Genomic DNA, 22,700 nt, shown 5'->3' on the forward strand with positions numbered 1-22,700 from the left:
CACATTGTTAGAAGAATTCTTAAATATAAATAAGGTGTTTTGCTTGAAATCAGAGACAGGCAGAAGGCACGCTCTGTGGCTCTTGTCCTTAAATCCTGATGTGAGTGGCGGCAGTGTGACTGTCATGGTAATGGGAGCTGGGCTTCACTCTCAGAGGCTAGGTTGTGATTGAAGGCACTGACCTGCCATAGACTTATAATAGGGGAGCAGGTGTGGCAATGATGGACTTTAATTTCCTTTAATAAACCTTTTATGCACCACACTTTTACTGCCATTCGATGCTCTCCAAGGTCCTGCACATAATAGGTTCATTACTTTTGATTACTATAGTCTATTGAGACAAACAACTCCAGAACACACTATATATTATGTTCAGTTAAACCAGTATAGACTATTTATCCATTGTGCATTTTTTCACCTGCAACACTACAGATGAAATTAACAACAGCTCTCATAAGCTAAAACTATTAAAACCACCAGAACTCTTTTGTCATTGCTTCATAATAGACACCATACCAATCGTTGAACTGCTTTATAAATTAGCAAACAGAAAGTGTTCACCATTTTAGCTGAACAGCAGTTGCTTTAGTCTAAATAAAATGGTTCATTGTAAATATTTTAAAACTGTACAATAAGAGAAAACAACAATGAAACAGAGGTGTATTTTTTTTTCCCGTCATGTTTCCTTCTTTTGAAACCACATGAGTTTATGACAGATGTGATACTGCCTAAGATTAAAACGGCTTGGTTTACTCAGGACGGTGCAGAGTGCGTTGTGAAATCCTCTCCTCCCGAGAGGATCCCTGTTGCATATAAAGTGGCTCAGCTCATGCAAACGTACCTCTGTGTGCAACACAAATAACTAGATTAAGAGAGATCAGTAGCATGTGAGGGTTAAAATGATGAAACACATCCCATATTTCTGAGGAAGCCACTCCCCTGGGAGAGCATCCACACAGCACAAGTCTATTATCCTGCCACGCGGGTGCTATTAACTCTCCCTAGCTACTCTGAAACCACCCTTCCCCCAAGTAAGGGAAGGCTGAACCCCCTGAGTTTCTTTCCCAAAACTGAAACCAACTGCCAAGAATGCCAGCAGATACATATAAAGTTTCAGAAACATTCTAACATTCTTAAATGCAATCCTTTTTTCCTTTCTTTTCCTTTCCTTTCCTTTCCGCTCTTTTTTTCCCCTTTCATTTCCCTCCCCCTCCCCTTTTGTAACAGCTTTAAGGAATTCAGCTATGCGAGGGTCTGGGTCTTGTGGCCACCCCATGCATCCACCTCCCCATCAAAGTCATTGGAAGGAATACATAATTAGGCATACAGCCACATACACCCCTGCCTTGCCTATGCTGGAAATACTAGTTACACAATTGCATTTTGTTAAGGTATTGTTCTCTTATATGATGTAGCATATACAACTTACATAAGCATTTAAAATTGAAAACTTGTTTGTAATACCAAGTTTTCAAATTTAACTTGAGGGCCAAGTTGTAGAAGTGAAATGGACAAGGGCTATAATTCACAGGATACCTTTCACCTTCCTTCTCTCCTTCACCCTGAAGAACAATAGTTAGTAAGTTCAGAGTCTGGTCATGTGGCTCCTTGGGGAATAATAATATTAGAAACCTAAAACTCATATGTGCTTTTCTCTTTTGAGGGGAGGGTTAATGTTCGAGAGATGCTTTTTTTCCCCTTCCTCATCCACTTCAATTCAAAACCAAGTCTTTGTGGGACCAGGATGCAATTAGTGGCAGGTGGTCTTGGGCTCCATCCCTAGCACTGTGAACAAATGAGCATTAGGTCTTTGTTCTCTAGAACGTTAGACACGAGAGTAGAAATTTTTATGCATTCTTCTTTTGGGTTATTTTCACTGACCTTAATAAATTGCCAATACATTGACTTAGTTTTCATAAAATCTAACCTCTTATTGAAATGAGTACCTTGTTCAGGTTATGAGACATCAAAAGTAAAAAATAAAAGAGGTCTTTACCGTTAATGTTTAAAAATGTTTCACACAGTGTACAGCTCAAGATGTGGGATGGGGATAAATTATCTTATATTCTAATTCCTCCAGAATGATGAAAAAAGACACATGATTATTGTATGAGTCAGGAAAATGACCTAAATAACATGTAATGTAATTTTTGAAAATTTCCCTTTTGCTGGAAACTTGTTTTTACTTCTTGAAAGGGATTCTTGATTATCTTTCTGCTTATGCCTCAAATGGTATTGAAAAGATCATGTTGACTTTGTAAAACTTCTAAGTGTTTTCTATTTCTTAAAACAAAAATTATTTATTTTAGAATTTTATTTTATTTTACTTATTTTTTTTGTTGTTTTTTTGAGGTAGAATCTCACTCTAGCTCAGACTGACAAGGAATTCACTATGTAGTCTCAGGGTAGCCTTGAACTCATGGTGATCCTCCTACCTCTGCCTCCGGAATGCTGGAATTAAAGGTATGTGCCACCATGCCCGGCTAGAATTTTACTTTTTAAAACTCATCCTTCTGAAGAGTTTAGGGGTTTTGAATCCGTCATCCGATAGATTGTAGAAGAGAACAATAGAATATATTTCTGAAATACCTATAATGACTTCTTGAATTTGACAATATACTTCTGAACATGAGCAAACATATTATACGTGAACTTTGCCATAATTACTTTTCCCTGATCTGAAACTACTTTAAGAAGAGTGTAGATTAATGTATCAGTGTAGATAGAACATGTCTATAATACTGTGTTGGCAGGAGAAAACCAGGTCATTCCTGCTTGCTATCTAACTCATAATGCATACATTCACAAATGAAGCTTTGTCAGGCTCCATGCTGCAGCTCTCCATGGAAAGTCGTGAACACAAGGACAAGTGACAAGTGGGAAAGAAATTAATAAAGTCAGCAAACAACATTTGGAGGAAGGACATACAAGAATCAGAAGAATAGTCAGTCAATAAAAAATGACTACAGGATAAAAATCTATTGAGTTAAGTTTTGAAAGCACCCATTTAACACCTTTGTATACTTACAAACCTACACAGAAGTGTACAAGGTGATTTCACTATTGTTTGTACCATCTTGCCCTGCTGAAGCTTATGTCAGGAGCAAGAAACAAAACTCCTTTTTACCCTAGTACTCAGATGTGGTACCACTTTGAGACTAACATGGAAGTCCCAGAATAACTACTTTGTAAGAAGGAGAAATTAAGGAGCAATACACAGAACTAAAAAAACTCAACTTTGCTTTCATTCATGCAAACCCTTTATTAGTATGTGGGGGGTTTCAATTCCTTTTAATTTCATTTTTCACTCAACATTCTACTTTGATATAGTGCCAAGATAAATAAATAAGTTAAAAAATCAACCCCAGTGTGCCAAGTTAATATATGATAACTTCTTTAAAGTTGGATTAATCAATCTCTTGGTCGTATTGAAGTTTTGTTTCTCCTTTTATTATTTGTTTGCATTTACTCCTTTCAGCAATGCAATCTCCATTCGTATTGATGACATACATTTTTATCCTTTTCTTTCTTTTGGGGAAGGGGTTCTTAAGACTTGTGGGAAAAGTCATGTGGATCACCACATTTTAAGGGTCTTTTCTGAATCTCTTATTCAATATCTTAGGCAGGAACTTCTGATTTGAGACATTCTTTCCATGTAATCAACGTGCATTTATTCCCCTTCCTAAGTGGGGTTCACTATACTCCTCTCCTGACATGTCTGAACTGGTGACATGGTCCTATATGTTATACCACATCATTTTGTGAGATGTTTTATTGATTTATTTATTCATGGCAGTGGTGAGGTTTGAACCCAGGCCCTTGCACTTGCTAGGCAAATGCTCTACTATGAACTAAGCTGACAGATTATTTCACTTCTGAAACAGGGAAGAGAAAAGGATGTTTAGTGGCTGTATGAGAAAGGTCCTAAGGTCTTTTCCACTGGAACTGCCTGTCTTGTCCTCAGTGGATATCTCCTTGCCAATAATGAACTTTAAGATAATAACAAAGAAAAAACATAGAAAGTTAGAAAGGCTTAGCACCCCCTCATTAGAATGACAGGACAGTGCCAGTATGTTGTAATAATATTTGTCCAAGTTGAAGACAAAGAGCCTTACATTGAGTGTTACTTATTATTTATTTACTACTTTTCATGATGCTGGCTTCCGTTTGCTTTAGGTGTCGCTTTGCAGCAGCTGAGGAGGAACTGAGCTGCAACACTGATGGTAGGAAATGCTGACCTGGAATGTTTAAGTATGTTTTCTTTTTTTTTTTTTTACATTTTTTTAAAAATTTATTTATTTATTTATTTGAGAGCGGCAGACACAGAGAGAAAGACAGATAGAGGGGGAGAGAGAGAATGGGAGCGCCAGGGCTTCCAGCCTCTGCAAACGAACTCCAGACGCGTGCGCCCCCTTGTGCATCTGGCTAACGTGGGACCTGGGGAACCGAGCCTCGAACCGAGGTCCTTAGGCTTCACAGGCAAGCGCTTAACCGCTAAGCCATCTCTCCAGCCCTTCTGCCAATTCTTATTTGAGCCAGAGTCTCTTACTGATCCTGATGCTTGTCATTTTGTTTTCATTAGCTGTGGTGATTCTTGGTCTCTACTCCCCTACAGGACTGGGCTTACAAACATGCTTGGCTATTCCCAGCTGTCTATGGGGTCCTGGGAATCAAAGTAAAGCAATTTCTCAGACTTTCTGCAGGCCACCATGATTGGACAGGAAGTGCTCTTTACTGTTGAGCCAACTTTCCATTGGGGTACCTTACTCTTGATTTCAACCCTTTGTTTCTATACATCCCTTATTCCATTGTATCTGATTCTTAGAAGGCTGAAGGATGGTATTATAGTCTCATTTAGATTTTTGATTCAGCTGTTTGACTTCAGTAACTTCTCTTCTCCCCCACAAGTACCAAAGGTGAAGGAGGAAGAGGATTCAGTCTGCTATCAGACTAATACACTTCCTTGGGCAGCAGCTCTACCTGAGGACTACATGCATGAGCCTTATTCACAGGTGAAGTAATTTTTGAAGGGAAATTTTTGGAGTCACTGGGAAGTGCACAGTAAACTTAAATCTGAGATAAGCTTGGGTAGTGTTATAAGGAAGGCTATTTATTTAGATTCTTCCTATTTTGAGATGCCACTGCTTTTGTAGACTTCCTCTTGCAACTTTGTACAACTGGCAATGCTGAATATAAACCAAGGCCATATGCTTGTGTCCTTTTGCCAAATGACTCCAGCAAATAGTTCTATTATTCCCTGAGGTGACCAGCATGTGCCAAGGATTTCTATTAGTTGCTGTACCATGGCCTCAGAGTCAAAGCTTTGTGACATTGTAGGGTAATTGCCAGCATTATGTTTTAGAAGGTTTTTGGTGTATTTTAAAAGTACACCCTCTTTAAATGTAACTTTGGACAAAGAATACACTAAAGGGTCTTAAATTTTTTTTCTTGCTAATAGTTTGAGATGTAGCTCTTGAAAAAAATACACAAATGTCAAAATAAAAGCTCCATAGACATATATTAATGCAAGTAGATTCCACCTCTGCACCCAAGGACATCTCAATTCTTTACTTTTCAGTGTTTGCAGGAATTAGTTCTGGAAGTCACCTGGAATGCTTTCAGAATCATGCTCTTAAAATATTTTACTTATTTGCTTTCAATCCTTAAGCAAACTAATTTCTATTAAAAACAACTTCAAATTAGATTTTTAAAACTATTTTAATCATGAACTTTTCTTTAAGGGCAAACACATGTGATCAAATACCACATACCAATCAATATGCAAAAGGATTTGTAGTGTCAGAGGACTTCACCTGTTTAGTAGTTTAAAATAGTAAATTGACTGACAAAACCCACAATTCTAAATTCAGCACTAACAACAAACTTCAAAGTAAATCCACAGAGATGGGAACTGTTGTAGAGGAGAATTTTTATGTAAATTCTTTGATTTAATTTGTTTTCTTTCAATATATTCTATTTTTTTTAATAAATAAAAATGAGGCCATACCACTTCATTTCTCCAGGTAACTTGTATGCCAACTGTTTTCTCTGCCCCTCAGAGTGACTAAATATCTTTTTCCAATTTAGTGGGGAATTCTGAAATTCATCCTATTAAGAGAAAAAGTAAAAGAAGGAAAGCATATCAGGCTGGACAAACAAGAGGCTGAGTCATGATAAACACTACAGTGAAGAGATCACGTGTGGACACAGTTTACCTGTGACTTGGTTAGACTACAGTACAAACAGAATGAAGATTTGATGCTACATATGGGTGAGAAAATGATTCTTATGTTTTTCAAGGTAAGCCAAATTTCTCTGTGCACGAGCACATGTGTGTGCTCTTTAATTCAGTTGTTAAATTGGGTAATAGATTCTGTATCACTATTACTATCCTATTAGCTTGTAGGGTTGAATCCAGAGCACATATTCTATCACTAAGCTACATTCAAGCCTAATAATAATAATTATTAATAATAATATCATTAATTTTGTGGTGTTAGGGATTGAAGCCAGGTCCTCATATTTGGCCCTATACCACTGAACTATTTCTATTTCAGCTCTACTTTGACTATTCTGCTACATTTAGCCAATATAAAGAAAAAGTTGAAATAAGAGATGCAACATAACTGTGGTCAAGAAGTTGGAAATGACAAAATGTACCCTTTGTTACTGAGTGCTCTTTCCAATGAGGCCACCAAAAAATGCTACTAGCCCTTTGACCAATGTTTTAACTTGATTTCCCAGGAAACAACTTGTCACTCCTTTGGTTTACTTTGCCATCAAGTCATAATATGCAGAATTGCCTTTCCTCTATTTGACCCCAGGGATGGAAACCAAATCTAGTTTCAAGAGGCCATTTGGCCCATAAGAGAAAGCTGTAACTCAGTGTAATACACAGGACATCCAAGGGAGGGCCTAAGCTACACCAATGCCATGTGCACAGCTACTGCATGTAAAAACTGCTTATAGCTGGCAGCCTGATGTCTTAAAACACAAGCCATTAACCTTCCTTGCAGGAGCATTTTGTGGCCCAGCCTTTTGCCCTGTGCAGTATACTGAAAAGGGAGGTCCTGAAACATAGATGTCTGTGCTCCTCCCAGGCTTTGACAGGACACAGAGCAGACGCTTTCTCACTCAGGTCAGTGATCTCAGCTTCTGGGGAAAATCAGGAGCAGATTCTCAGGGCCAGCTGCTTCCCATGTGGAAGAATGGGAAAGTAGGGCAAGAGCTTGGGACTTCTTACTTTGTGTTTGATTGCAACTTTTAAAAAGGACTTTCTCTAACAAAGGTTTTTGGCCCATTCTACCCCGCCCTAGGTTCAGAAAGAGTTCTGGAGCTCTCCACCTGCCTATTTCCCTTTGTTTTTCACACACTAACCTAAAACAAAAGTTCCTGGAAGCAGTCACACTGGTGAACAAAGCTCTTTCTAAATCCTGAAAGTAATGGCTTTTTGTCTAATACCCTATCGTGTTATGTATTTATTAGTAATACATTTTCCATTTATTTTCTCAAAGATTGCCAATAAAGAACTGAATCACATAAGGGAGTAAAGCCTCTGGGTTCCCTAATGTCAAACTCATTAGCATCCGAATAAGCACACAGCAGCACGTCATCTGCACAATTGCAATTTTTTACTACTTTTAATAGCCTTTCTCAAAGGGCTCATTCTCAACTTTCTTCAGTGGTTGGTTGGGTCTCCTGGGAGAAGGAGCTTCCTGACGCTCACAGCTTCTACTCAGCAGCCCGTTTGCTGTCAGATGCACTAGCCCTGTGCCCTAACCCCATCTGCTGTGGCCTCCTCCCTGGGGACCAGACTGGAGGCAGCACAGCTGAGATCTGCTGGAGAGGTAAAGAGGTGCTGAGAAAAGATAAGTTCGGGAATAGACACACACACACACACACACGAACCCATCACCTCAAAGCACAGCAAAACACAAATGGAAAACAGGAGAACCTTCATACACACATTCTCCATGTCTATTATTAACAGCTCCACCCACACTGCTCTTTGGAAACCCACTCTTGGCAGAATCAAAAGGAATCTTCCTCTGGAATCAGTTCCCTCTCTTCTAATAATTGCTATTCCTTACTTATTTTTATTAATTGCTATTCTTCAGCTGTTATTTCTTATGTTCAAAAATAGCATTTTCCCCTGACATCAGGAATTAAAAGTACACATTATTAAGACAGTCAACTTAACACTTGGAAATGTGACCGGCTCCAACAGTTCTACTTTCACCTGGCAGAATAGACATTTTTTTTTTTTTTTTTCTGGAACAGCAATCTCAAAAGTTGAAACCACATGGCGGGCAAGGGGTTAGTAGCTTCACAGACTGCACAGTGCTCAAGTGTCTCTCTAATTGTGACTTGGATTTACTGGCGCCATGAGATCATCTCTAAATACTCCATTCATCTGCTTCCCTATCTGCCAATAATTAGTGCACTCTCAAGCCTTCAGAGCTGCTTCATTGATGGATACCTGCCTCTGAAAGACATTAAACCCATGATCCACTGTGAGGAACCTGATATGCTATTCACAAAAAAGAAACCTGAAATGTATGAAATTATATTTTATTCTTATGGGGTTAATTATAGGACCAATATATCACTTGTGTCCTATCAAAATTATAGGACTGATATATGACTTTTGTCCCCCCAAACAGAAAACCATAGACATACTATAGTTTAAAAGAAAGTGATAGGAGCTGAAGAGATGGCTCAGCAGCTAAAGGCACCTGTTTTCAAAGCTTGAAAGGCTGGGTTCTATTCCCTAATACCCACACAAGTCCAGACACACAAAGTGGCATATGTGTCTGGAGTTATTTGCAGTGGCAGGAGGGTCTGGTACACCCATATGCCCTTTCTCTCTGTCTGCCTCATTCTCTGTCTGGATCTCTCTCTCCAACAAATAAAAAAATATTTTTCAAAAAGGAATTAATATTTTTAAAAAACTTACAAACTAAACTTAAGATGAAAGTTTTGGAGAAAAGCAGATGAATTTAATATACAATATGTGTGGCATTATAGTTTGAGAAATAACTAATGTAACTCTTGGAAGTTTGCTTGTTGGTGAGAACAGCCCACTCTATCTAGTCAGGAGTGGCCAGGCAGCCAGTCTGCTCTAAACTCTTGGAAGTTCACAGTCTTTGAACCACCCTTGGACTTGGTTTTCAACAAGTGCATATAGAAGTAGCAGTACATTCATTTCAGTGTCACTATTCATTGAGGATCAAAACCAACGACAGTGGTAAACTCTTACTCATGGTTCTAAATTTAACATCTTCACCAGTTGCTCCTTAGCGAGAATGATGAATGGTGATTTTATTCTTGCTTAGTTTATTGTTTTGAATGATAAGTTAAGTTATTTACAGTTCTATATTTCCAGATTTATTTTTATATTAATTACTATGATAATTTGTTACAGCCAAATTTTGTGTAGTAATAACCATATATTATGCAAATATGCTTATATATGTAATATGCTATACTATCATACTTTACACACACAAATAGATATATTATAGATATGTATGTATATATATAATTTGATGATTGACTGGAAACACATTGGAATTCTTAAGTTTTCCATTTGTCATTTTGCATTTCTATTGACAATTTAAATCCCTTATTTTGTACTCTAATCTATGATCCTTAAAGTTGACTTTTCGTTCTTGGAACACAATTCTATATCTAGAAGATGTAACAAATTTTTGTGAGCCTATAGCCATGTGATATTTGTGTGGTTAAAAATGAATTTCTTCTGCTGAGGTTTTGGGGTTGGTGTGAGGGAACATGCCTTGTTCACAGGATCAAGAGAAGATAAGGACTGAGTCTCATTCACACTACTTTAGGCAGAGTAATACTGCTTATTGGCCACAAGTGTCACTTTTACCACCAGTCCATAATCAGGCTCTTGATCACAGTAGAAAATAAAGGGATTCCATCATACTGGAACATTCTATAGGAAAGATAGCCTGCTACACAGTGGGATCATGTACTGATTTTAAGTTGCTGCATATTCAAGAAGATGAATTATTTTATACTGGCAGTCAGGTTTCTTTGACTATTTCATGTTTAATACACTGTACTTCTTGAAGTACTTATCACTAACAATCAAATACAAATAAGACCTCTTGTAGTTCAGAGTAGTTGGTGATTTAAAAGAAAAATAAAGTCAAATTGTCAATCAACATACTAAGTTTCTATTGATGGATTTAATTGAATTTTACCAGTTTGCCCAGCTTTTTGAAATCTCTATAGAATATTTCAAGGAATTCTAACTGCAAGGAATACGAGCAACTTGGATTTGCTCTCAGAACAGGAAATTTCTGCTTTGCAGGTTTTTAAAAGTCATACAGAGCAATAAAATAGCTTCTGGCTTCCACCTTGACAGATACAGAATAATTGTACTCTTACTGGTTGGCATTAAAATGTTTCCATTTGTACCCCAATCTCCGTATAAATGAAGCGCAGATCTCTTCTTCTTAAACTCTGAAGCAATTCCAATACCTTATGCAAGACCAATACTTCTCCCTCAAGATGATTTAACTTTCACCTGATTTAAGCAACCAAATAGCCCTCAAAGACACTTAAAGCCTTGCTGTAATTAACATAACTGCATTTAGATGCCATTCATGACTGATAATTCCAACACCTTGTGGGAAAAAAAGTTGCATGCTGCAAACATTATAAACATATTCAAATAAGCTTAACACAATCTGCCATGCTGATTTCTGCCTAGATCATGGACCAGCGAAATGGTTAATGCAAATGGATTTATAATTTGCTTTGGGGGGCCAGTTTCTTCTCCTTATTTATTAGCCCAGCTGATGGGGCAGATTTGATGAGGCACTTCTGGAATAATTGAGTCATCACACAAAGAAGGCTGCTAGCATTCAGAGTGGTTTTATCAGCAGCAAGCAGGCCTGATTACTGACAATTACACTCTGATCCGGTGATGGAGGAGAAAGAGCCAACGAGTGGGAAATGTCCGTGTTTCTATCCAGGAATAATTTCTACATTCATTTTACATGCTAAGTGTTTCCTATCTCTGCATAATAAACTGTAAACAGGAATAGATGGCACAATGTCCCTTAATATTTCCTGGTAATGAAGACACAAATGTACAGTGAGTGCTGATAAATATAGATGAAACATAAGCTATTCTCCCGGTCTGTATTGTTACCTTTAAAACAAATGCATTTTTGTGGTAAAAGCATAATCATAGCTAAGCAAAAAAAAAAAAAAAAAAAAAATGACAGAAGATTGAAACTGCCCTTGTAAGTACACAGAAACTTTGTAAAAGTCCTGTTAATCACCACTGCTTTAAGAGCACGGTGAGCTGAAGGCTGAGTCTGGAAACCGTATCACTCTGTTTCTGAACAGTCAACTGTGAAGATTTCCCTGGGCTAGAGGCGGCAGAGAACAGTGTGACAGTCAGTGGCCTCTATCAACACTCAGAGAAGGCTCATCTCAATGCGAAACTGCAGAGACAATGAAGCTGGCTCAGGAAGACATCACCACCAGCATGGCTTTTGATTTCCCTTCCATCAGGCATTTCAACAAAATGTTGATTGTGAGTAATAAAGACCAAGATTTCCCTGATCTGTCACACAGACAAGGCACTGCTGTCTTCAACAAGGGGGCTTTAACCAACTTCTTACAACACGACTTAACAGCAAAATACTATGGACTGGAATGTATCCCCCTGAGATATCTTGGTAAACAGGTTTTTGCCCCTGCCTTTGGAATGGAGTTTAAAATGCCCAGAGAACAAGAAGGCTCAGACTTCTTAATGTGCTGCTACAGATTTTAGTTAAAACACTCTCATTTCCTATATCAAGAGTTTTGTTCGTTAAAAAAAAAAAAAAAAAAAGCCCATCAGGTATGAAGCCATGTGTAATGAACCTGCCTGGGTCTGTTTGTTTAATCTTTTCTTTAAAGCCCCTTCCTGATTTTGAAAGAAATAAAAGTTATTCTCAGTTCTCCTGTGGTAACTATGGAAACTCTGTTTTATTAAACTAACCACTTAACTTCAAGGCTTGTGTTGCAACTAAATGTGCTATTTTGAGTAAATCTATACTAAATAACCTTATAATGTCAAAACACTTTTAATAGAGTTCAAAGAGCACTTGTTGATTAAAAAATGAGACTTTTCATTATGTCAAGAGAATTTTCTCTATTTAAGCTACTTATTGTATAGATGATGACACTATATCCTTGACATCCTTGGACATGTTCCATATCTACTTTTAAGAGGTTCTTTAGAGTTTTTTCAACAAGTCTGTTGTTTTTCTAAATAGTAACTATTTAGTTTTCATTAACATTTCACCATATTCTGCATGATAATAGAATATAATGTTTATCTTTATTATCTTATTATTAAACATGGGAAAGGAGACCTCTAAAATTTACAAAGAAAAAATGCGATGAATGAGTTGTGAAGGCCAATCTATTGATGGATTTTGGCAAAATTATTCTTAGTTTATATTCTCACTATAAAGAAGAATGTTTAATATAGATTCTTTTAACACAAATATGTTTCTCCTAATATTTTACTTTTTATTGATTCAATGTACACTTTTTGCATGTTGATCTATATATTGTCCCCTGTTAGACAGTGGGTATAAATGATTGTTTCCCGATAGGACAAACAGGCAAGTTGAGGATTCCAGCATGATATTGGAAGTACTAGGAGAGAAGGAGACAGAACATAGCAGAGGACAACTAAGACCAGCTTGGAAAACCTACCAGATTCCTGAGAAATGCATCCCTGGAGAAAGCCAGAGAACTTTGACAAATTAAACAAATAAATGTCCCCAAAGACAAGTTGAAAGGAAACTAATAGTAAAATTGGCTTGGTTAAATAGTGCATTAAGGCAATATTTTTATATAGTTACAAGATGATCAATGACAGTGGGTGGTAAAATTAGATAGCTAAAATTAAGCATCTCAGATTTGACCATTTCATTTGTAACTTTCCAAGAAACTTCTCTCTTAAGGATCAAAGCTGCAAAATTTGCCTATTGAAATACAATTTTTGTTGTGGGTGATAACACCTCCAGAGTCTTGAGAGTTGTTTCGATGACAGGGTCATTTGGATGACTATGTTTGGCTTGATAATCTACTTCCTTGTGTCTGGTGTGAGTCTCCAGGCTGGTGGAGGCCCATGGGAAAGGCGTTGAAGACCATTTGATACAACATCACCTTATGGCTATGGTCATGTACGTGCTCAGTGTACTAATGCTGCATTGAAATAAATGAAAAATAATCATTTTTGTGTGCTTGAGATTATAGGAAATTAATAATAATTTAAATAACATTCTGGATAATCAGTACCTAGAGACCATAGATTTTTGTGTGTGGTTACTCTGCCAGCCAAGGAGAGTTTAAAACTTTCTTTTGAGACAAGGTCTTGTTGTATAGTTCAGGCTGGTCTCAAACTTGAAATCTTCCTGCCTCAGTCATCCCACCCAGCAATTTTTTTCTTTCCTCTGTTGAAATCATGAATCCTCAAATGCAAGCAAGACCCAAGTGAAGTATGAAGTGTGACAAATATTATACCAGATTTCCTCCCAGGCCTACTTTTAAACTTTATTTATAAAAAATCATTATAGTACTTTATATCAGTTCTTTTTGGGGAATAAATGCCAAATGTGAAATAGGAATACAGTTATTTAAATTATTCAGATTTCAAAAGAAGGTTGCTCTATGAAGGGGGCTGACTCACATAAGCTTGATGCTGCCCGTAGTGCCTAGACTTCTTTTCCCACTCAAGATCTGCCAGAAGGTCCTGGCTGTTGGGCACTTATATTTTACTTTAAACAGCATATGCCCATGCACTCTCACTGACAACTTTGGTACTGAAAAGAAAATTGAGCTAGATATGAGGAAAGAAAAACATACTGTCTTTTTTTTAATCAATAGTAAAACAAAGCAGCATTTTCTAAATAATGGATCCCTTCCTTACCTGAACTCTTATGAGGGGATAGTCACCCTCATGCATACTCCATCTATAGTCACTTCTTTTTAGAGATTGTTTACAATATTTCTTGATCATTATACTATGTTCATGAGAATTCTCCAGTTTTTACATGAGGAAAGGACTAAGTGAGGTCAGTACCTCATCCTATGTACAGGTGGAAGTAAGGCTGCCACGGAAGCCATCCTGGATAGGTACTATCTTTGCAGCAGAGCTCTGGACTCCTGCCCTCTCTGATACTCAGTTGCTCTCACCCATGCTCTTGTTCACCCAGGCTCACAGGAGGGCTCATTAAGCTGTGCACTCCTTTGCATTTCTGATGACACAAAAACTTTGTTTACAGAGCTGCAGGACATTTTTGGAGGTAAGAATGGTCACAAAATAGAAGAAATTTGTGAGTGTCAGTAACTATCCCTTGGATCACCAAAATAAATATTTCAGGTCTTAAACACTAACAATTTTCCTTTTTTGGTTTGGTTTAGCTTTGTAATTATTTATTTACTTAACAGAGAAAGAGGAAGGGAGAGAGAGATAGAGAATGGGCACATCAGGGCCTCCAGCCACTGCAAACAAACTCCCAACACTTTGTGCATCTGGCTAACGTGGGTCCTAGGGAATTGAACCTGGGCCCTATGGCTTTGCAGTCAAATGTCTTAGCTGATAAACCATCCCTCCAGCCCAAAAATTTTTTGCATTCAAACATCACAAAGACTCCTCTTAAATTACTAACTATAAAATAAATCCCATCTATTGCTTGATTTATCCTTTATATTATCTTTCTATGGCTGCTATACTAAATTTTTGAAAATTTAGTTGCTTATTATAAAAATGAGTTTTATATCTGTGGACATCTGAGGGTCTCACAGGCTGAGACCACAATGGGCAACTCTGCTCTCCAAGGAAGAATCCGTTTCCTCACTCTGTTGGCTTGGTTCTTGATGCACTGGGTTCTATTCTCTTGCTTGCTATTCATTGAGAGCCATCACAGCCTCTAGAAACTACTGCTTCCCTTGGCCATGGCCCCCCCAATCCATCTCCAAAGCAAGCAGTGGTGGGTAGCACTGAGTCCTTATCCAGTTGTAGCTGGATCTCCCTAACACTTCTGCTTTGCTCTTAAGTACCATGGGTAGATGGGTTTTCCTGAATATTCCAATATATTCTTACCATCTCTCAGTTCTTAACTGATTCATACGCTCTTTACATGCAAGGAAGCACATTCACCATTCCAGGGACAATTGCATGAGCATCTTGAAAGGGGATCGTCCTGTCTACCAAATCTGTCAGTTACCTGTGTGAGTTCTTAACATTTTAAAGTACTATCACTCCTCATTAGCATGCATGTGAGGTCATAAATCAAGATCAAGACATACATGAATGTAGCCCCCAAAGGCCATCATGATACCAGTGTTAAAAATGTCAAGCCTCTTGTCTGGTTTCTAAAATCAGGTTTCTTAGCTTCTCAGGTTTTTCAAGGATATTGAAGGAAAGGGAGTCTGGGGTGAAAAATTTATTTTTAAATAGGCTTTACTTACCTTCCCTAACAGCTACTGTATTTGAATTGGAGAGTGTCCATTTCTGCACAGAAACATCATCCAAGAAAACATGAAAAGAAAAAAAAAAGAAAACTTAATTAAATGGCAATTATCTACAGCTTATTAAGTGCATAAAATAATCTTTTCAAGTGATTCACATACTGACTATCAGAATATGAGTTGGGGCAGTACCACCTTCAATAGTCTGCCATGCTATTTGAAAGAGCTCTCTATCAACAAGGAAAACAGGTGTCTACTGTTATCAGAAAACACTTTTTAGATTTGAACCCTTTTGTATGTAAGTACATTTGAGAACCCTTTCTAAGGACACACCTGAGAGGGAGAGAGAATTATCAATGACAGTCTTTAAAAAGAAAAAAAAAAAAGAGTCAGTGGTTTAACACTAATTTCTAATCAGATCCTACAGAAAGGAACAGCCCGCACGGCAGCTGTACTTTTCCCAGGGTTAATTACCTTTCACTGCTCTCTACTAATGAGTCAGCTGTTCCTGTCACCACACACTACACTGGTTCATCTGGAGCTCTAGCTGTGGACAAACACAGGACTGACAGTCCTATTTACATATGGGGGTGTGGCAAAGATTTCAGAAAGATTTTTTTTTTTTTTAGTCTTTTACTGCTTTCTTATGCTTATAAAAATACTTTGGAAAAATAAGATTTTACTTGGTCAGTTATGTATTTTTCTACCTGACAACAGGGTTCACTACCAATAGACATAAACTCTGCTGAAGGCTTGGAAGGAGGTGAACGTCCTCATTCTTGCAGAAGCTTTGTCTCACTGATTCCTCAGCACCATGAAAACCATCCCACGGTGATGGTGATGAGAGATACAGCCTCCACGTTTGTAGCTTCCTTTACCGACAGAAAAACTTCCTCAAACATTCATATGATTGAGAATCAAATTCCAATGTAGGATATGGACTAATAGATAAAGCCCCTGAATTATATTAGCTTTGTTTGTACATGAAAATTGAACTTGAAAATTGAGAGTTTAAAAAAATTACACTTGAAAACTGTGTCTTTATTATTTTTTAATGCTTTTTTAAAGATTTTATTTTTATTTATTTTTTTATTAGAGACAGAGAGGGAGAGGGACAGACACAGAGAGAGAATGGTCACACCAGGGACTCTAGCCACAGCAAATGAACTCCAGATGCATGCACCACCATGTGCATCTAGCTTATGTGGGACCTGTAGAATTGAACCTGGGTCCTTAGGCTTTTCAGACAAGTTCCTTAAGTGCTATACCATCTCTCCAGCCCATTAAATTTTTTTTTCTTATTAGTTATGTACATAGTATGTATACAGCCATGTTGGTACCATTGCTAGCCTCCTCCCTGTCCTCCCCCCATGCAGGTTCCTTCCTCATTGGGGAATGTGGGTCGTGCATTGTGGGGTTAGCCATCAGTTATGGGGAAGAGGCAATATCTCTGTGCATAATGTCCCAACATGTGGCTCTAACAATCTTTCTTCTCCCTCTTCCACAAATTTCCCTGAGCCATGATGGGTTCGTTTTAGGTTTATCTCAGTGGGAAACTGTGTCTTTAACATGTGTCTGATCACTACTGGATAGTATTTGTGTATGTCTATGGATGTATACATATTTGTATACATATGTGTAGAACTGATTTATTACCTAATACTGCCTCTTTTAGATAAATGGTAGTTCTCTTTTCATTACACAATATAGGCATATATTTTGGATCACTGTAGCCAGGAAGCTTACAGCTCTCTTCCACTTTCTTTCTTCTGGAGATACTTGAGTGGGCTATAGAAGCAGTAAACTAGCCATGGGCAGTCTCCAAATACATCTCCTGCTGGCAAGTTCCTGGCTCTAAGTATTACTTTTTTGGTTTTTGCTTTTCGAGGTAGGGTTTCACTCTAGCCCATGCTGACCTGGAATTCACGATGTTGTCTCAGGTTGGCTTTGAACTCATGGCGATCCTCCTACCTTTGCCTCCGGAGTGCTGGTATTAAAGGCATGTGCCACCACACTCAGCTTGAATATTAAAATCTTCAGTCAGTAAAGCTTGGGTTTTTCTATGCATAGGGACCACATGTGTCTTGCTAACAGGCAGGTTTTCATGCTGATATTCTAAGGTCTAGCTAGACACCATGCATTTCCCCCTAAGGGTCCAGGTGCTCCTGGGCCACATTGCAGAGCAGTGTTGGAGCTGCAGTGGCTCACAAACATTAGTCTGTTAGAATCTGGAAGGCTCATTACAGAGCAGGAAAGACCAGGAAAATGCTTCCATAGTTCTAGAGTGGGGTCTGAGAATCGGCATTTCTAACAAGTTCCCAGATAGTGCTAGAATTGAGTTGTCAGGAATCACACTTTAAGGTCCACTACCTTAACTATTCAGTATTAAACATACTAAAGAATCTCAAACCCCAAGCAACATCAATATGGAACAGAAGAACATCCACTTTATTCTAGAGCCATTTGTTTGTTCTGGCTTTAATACTTTATGATAGGGAGGAGTAGATAAAAAGTGAATGTTCTAGCCCAACATTGAAGTACATTCTGATAATCATTTTATAGCTTATTGACCTTGATCTTCCCTTCAGATTAAGCCATTCATGTCAAGAAAGAAACAGTAATTATGTACTTCATTACAGGTGTCATCATTATCAAATGTAAGCTAACAAATTACAAATCTAAGACTTTGCACAATATTTAAATAATATTTAAACTTACCAAATTCAAATGAAATATGAGAATGAATTAATTACGAATTATATCATAAAAACAAATTTAAATGTCACACAATGATGGAAATTTCCTCGAGACATTCAACGTTTTCCCAGCTGTAGAAATTCTTTCTTTTAAAATGGTACAATGTGCTTCTGGATGCTCACTGCTAAGAGAAGGGCTCTGTACTGATCATTGCTATTTTGAAGAACACATTATCCTGAAAACTTCTTAAAAAATGGAAAAACTTTTAGTCCAATAAAAAAAAAAATGCAATGCAAATGCACTACTATGCCTGTAAACCTGTCAGTGTTGGAGTTGTTGCCAGGACATTTCGCAACATTGTTTGCTGGGGTTCATACTTTAAAAAGAAAGGAGCAATAAGAGAAGTTATACAATGAAATGTCTTTCCCATGTGTTTTAGTAAAGAAGTGGAGAGCAACTCTCAAAATAGCAAATGATTCAGTGAGCAGAAACCCAGTGCTTTAGCGTTGATCTCAGGTAGGGAAGATTAGTTTGTGTCCTGTATGTGAACTTATTTAGTAACACTCTGGTAAAACAAGAAGAGAGTCCCATGCATGAAACATCAGGAAGCACATGAGAAAGCATTTTAAGAGAATAAATGCTCATTCTGCATGATTTGTCTTTGCTGTCCCACAGAGCTGTCTTAACAGTGTCAACCTCATCTAAATACAATAGGATAATAATAACACAAATACAGAGTTGATTAATATCAGTGTAACTAATGCTCTGACTATAGAATAGTGTTAAATAATTAACTCATTGACTTGTGTTCTCAGATCTTCATTCAGCACCTATTCTCGGAGACAAGAAGAAGCTTTGCAAAAGCTTGGGTTCTCAGAGAGGGGAGGGGAGGACTTTAATGGCCTATGCCATTCTGATAAGAGTGAGCTTTCCATTGTACATATCATAGACAAAAAAGTAAAATCTTGAGATATGAGTGCTAATGTTTCTTGATGACTAAGGAAAACAATTTTATGGCTTTTATTTAAAAAACTGCTCTAGAAGTACAAACATTGGTTTGAGCAAACATATTAATTAACAGATTACATATGTTTTTGGGCCTGCTATATTTTTCTGAAAAAACATGCAGGAATAAAATGCTTTAAAGCTATGAATCACTGCTTCACTGCTACTATTCACTTGGTGTGTGTGTGCAGTATCTGCAGGAATGGGCAGGTGTGTGCAGGTGCGTATATTCCACGTGCATGTGTGCAGAGGCCAGAAGAGGACAGTGGATGTCTCCCTCTATTGCTTTTCCATCTTATTTCCCTGCGACAGTTTCTTACTGAATTTCGATATCTCTGATTTTCATTTTTAAAAAAAATATTTATTTAGGGCTGGAGAGATGGGTTAGTGGTTAAGCGCCTGCCTGTGAAGCCTAAGGACCCCGGTTCAAGGCTTGATTCCCCAGGACCCACATCAGTCAGATGCACAAGGGGGCTCACGTGTCTGGAGGAGTTTGTCTGCAGTGGCTGGAGGCCCTGGCATGCCCATTTTTTCTCTCTCCCTTTCTCTCTCTCTGCCTTTTTCTCTGTCTGTCGCTCTTATATAAATAAAAAATAAAAATAAAAAATATTTATTTATTTGAGAGAAATAAAAAGAGAGAAAGAGACACAGAGAGAATGGGCACACAGGGTTTCCAGTCACTGCAAATGAACTCCAGACTCATGTATCTCCTTGAGCATCTGGCTTATGTGGGTCCTGGGGAATTAAACCAGGGTCCTTTGGCTTTGCAGGGAAATGTCTTAACTAGCAAGCCATCTCTCCAGCCCTAGATATCTCTGTTTTTCACTTAGACTAGCTGACCAAAGAGCCCCAGCCACCCTCCTACCTATCTCTGAGCCCCTCCACATGGTTACAGCCATGTGTGGCCAAACCCGGCTTTGTTTTTCACATTGGTACGGGGAATCAAACTCACGCCCTCATGCATGCACTTGCTTTTACCTGCTGGGCTATCTCTCCAGCCCCTCTTTTTTTAAATATCTAATTTATTCAAGGTGTGTATATGATTATATAAATTTAGAGTGGACATACACCATGTCATGGGCTTAGCCTGCAAAATGAGTGTCAGAACCCTAACTGATCTCTGTCCTTGGGCAGCTTTTAAAATATACAATGAATCTGATATATAAATCTGTCATCTGAACACCCAGATTTGTGGTCTTGTTGCAACAATCAGAGGTTAGTATAACTTACTTCAGGTTTTCTAGTCTGTTCCTCCACTCATGGTTCCTTGCTCTATCACAGCCTCATTAGTGGTAGTAGACTACTAAGGGAATCTGACCTTAGCTTTCTGTTTAAAAGATTAAACTTTTTGTTGAGGCAAACTCAATGGAATAGCCTTTTTTTTTCTTATGTGTGTGTGTGTGTGTGTGTGTGTGTATGTGAGAGAGAGAGAGAGAGAGAGAGAGAGAGAGAGAGAGAGAGAGAGATGGAGCAAGAGAGCAAGAGAGCAAGAGAGAATTGGTGTGCCAGGGCCTCTAGCCACTGAAATCGAACTCCTATGCCACCTGTGTACATGTGCGACCTTGCACGCTAGCATCACTTTGTGTGTCTGGCTTATGTGGAACCTGGAGAGTCAAACATGGGTCCTCAGGCTTTGCAGGCAAGAGCTTTAACTGCTAAGCCATCTCTCCAGCCTGAAAAGGTTAAATATATTTGTTTATTTTTATTTTGTTTGATTTTCATTTTACTTCATGTATTTATGGGATACAAAGTGATATTATGATAAATGTATATGGGGTGGAATTATTGAATCAAGCTAATTAATATGTCTATGTCACCTTAAATACTTATCACTTATTCATCTAGCCTAAACAGAAGCACTGGATCTTTGATCATTCCCCTTCTTTAATCCTCAGCCTCTGGTCACCACTGTTCAGCTGTCAGCATCAATGTGTTCAATTCTCGTTGGTTTTCTGATGGAAGATTACATATATGTTTGGCCATATTACATTTTTCTGAAAAATCAGGTACAAGACTAAATGTCTCAGAAGAACTGGAATCCCTGCTCTCAAAGATATAGTTTCCATGATGTGTTTTCTAAGTTGACAAGGATGTGCGTGAAAGAACACCTTGCTCCAGAGTTAGCTGGAAGGACTTTCTTTCTTCTCCTTAAGTCCTTCTGGCCCAGTCTACTCTGTGTCCCTGTGGGAAGCCCTGATGACCCTTCCTCAAACCCCACTTGCTCTTCCTAGACAACTATGTACCCCTTTGCCTCTCCTCAAGCAGGTTCCAACATGATGCCATTTGAATGAGAAGAACAAGTCCACTAATCACTTAGAAAACCAGATTCTAGGATGAGGCCACTGCCTCTGTGTTATGTTAGGAAAATGATGGATCAAATATGTAGAGATAAAATGTGCAAATATCTACTGCATTAAGCAAAAGTGGTGTTTATGAAAGCAGACAGTTTAGCTAATAACATGAGTAGACACAGTACTTAAAGTTGATAATGTTGTGTTACTGACATTATATCTGAAAACTAGTGAAGTAGTGAAATAGAAAATAATATATATATTTTTTCTGAAGCAGAGCCTTACTCAGTCAGGTATGATCTGCTACACCTGGCAAGGAAAGAATCTCATGGACAATTTACTTATAAACTGAGATTCACTTTACAAATCAAAAATCCCTAAATGGGGCTGGAGAGATGGTTTAGCAGTTAAGCGCTTGCCTGAGAAGCCTAAGGACCCCAGTTCGAGGCTCAATCCCCCAGGACCCATGTTAGCCAGATGCACAAGGGCACACATGTGTCTGGAATTCGTTTGCAGTAGCTGGAGGCCCTGGCGCGCCCTTTCTCTCTCTCTCCCTCCCCCCGCCACCTCTTTCTCTCTCTAAGTCTGTCACTCTCAAATAAATAAATAAAAATTTAAAAAATACCTAAATGGATAAAAGCACACATAATATTACTATATATTTAACACATGTAACTATTAACTGGGATATACTGGGAAGGGAACTGTCACATTCAAGGACTGTCAGTGTCAGGTCAATCACATTAAAATTGGAAGAGTGATTAGCATATTAATAATGACCCAGAATGGGCTGGGGAGATAGTTTAGTAGCTAAGGAATTTTCCCTGCAAGCATGAGTACATGAGTTTAGATCTCTAGTGTCTACGTTAAAAGGCCATAGTGGAGTACACCTGCAATCTCAGTGCTGGAAGGCAGAAACTAGAGGATCCTTGATGCTCTGTGGATAATTTTACAACTAATAATCAGTGACCTCTGGGTTCAGAGACCCTATCTCAAAAAATATTGTGGTAGATCAATTGAGGAAGACACCTGTTGTCAACCTCCGGTTTCCACATCCATTTGCAAATACACACATACACATACACACACACACACACACACACACACACACACACACACACACATATGTATATATACATATATATATACATATCTCATATGCACATTTGTGCCCATGTACATATGAACATGCAT

The 22,700-nt window shown here is 38.2% G+C and overlaps 1 protein-coding gene across 21 annotated transcripts in view; it reads right to left on the reverse strand.

The window, feature by feature from the left end:
• The window catches only part of St18 (ST18 C2H2C-type zinc finger transcription factor), a 130,567-nt gene that overhangs the window by 87,910 nt on the left and 19,957 nt on the right, over positions 1-22,700 (reverse strand). For 12 of the 21 annotated variants that reach the window (XM_045143599.1, XM_045143604.1, XM_045143603.1 and 9 more), the window contains 2 exons: positions 15,514-15,556; positions 6,008-6,108 (listed from right to left, as the gene is read on the reverse strand). The gene's annotated coding sequence lies outside the window, so the exon portion shown is untranslated. The remainder of the gene's footprint in view (positions 1-6,007; positions 6,109-15,513; positions 15,557-22,700) is intronic. The other 9 variants (XM_045143611.1, XM_004653367.2, XM_045143608.1 and 6 more) reach the window with 1 other exon arrangement.

The sequence above is a fragment of the Jaculus jaculus genome, chromosome 2, assembly GCF_020740685.1.
Source record: "Jaculus jaculus isolate mJacJac1 chromosome 2, mJacJac1.mat.Y.cur, whole genome shotgun sequence".
NCBI classification, from domain to species: Eukaryota; Metazoa; Chordata; class Mammalia; order Rodentia; family Dipodidae; genus Jaculus; species Jaculus jaculus.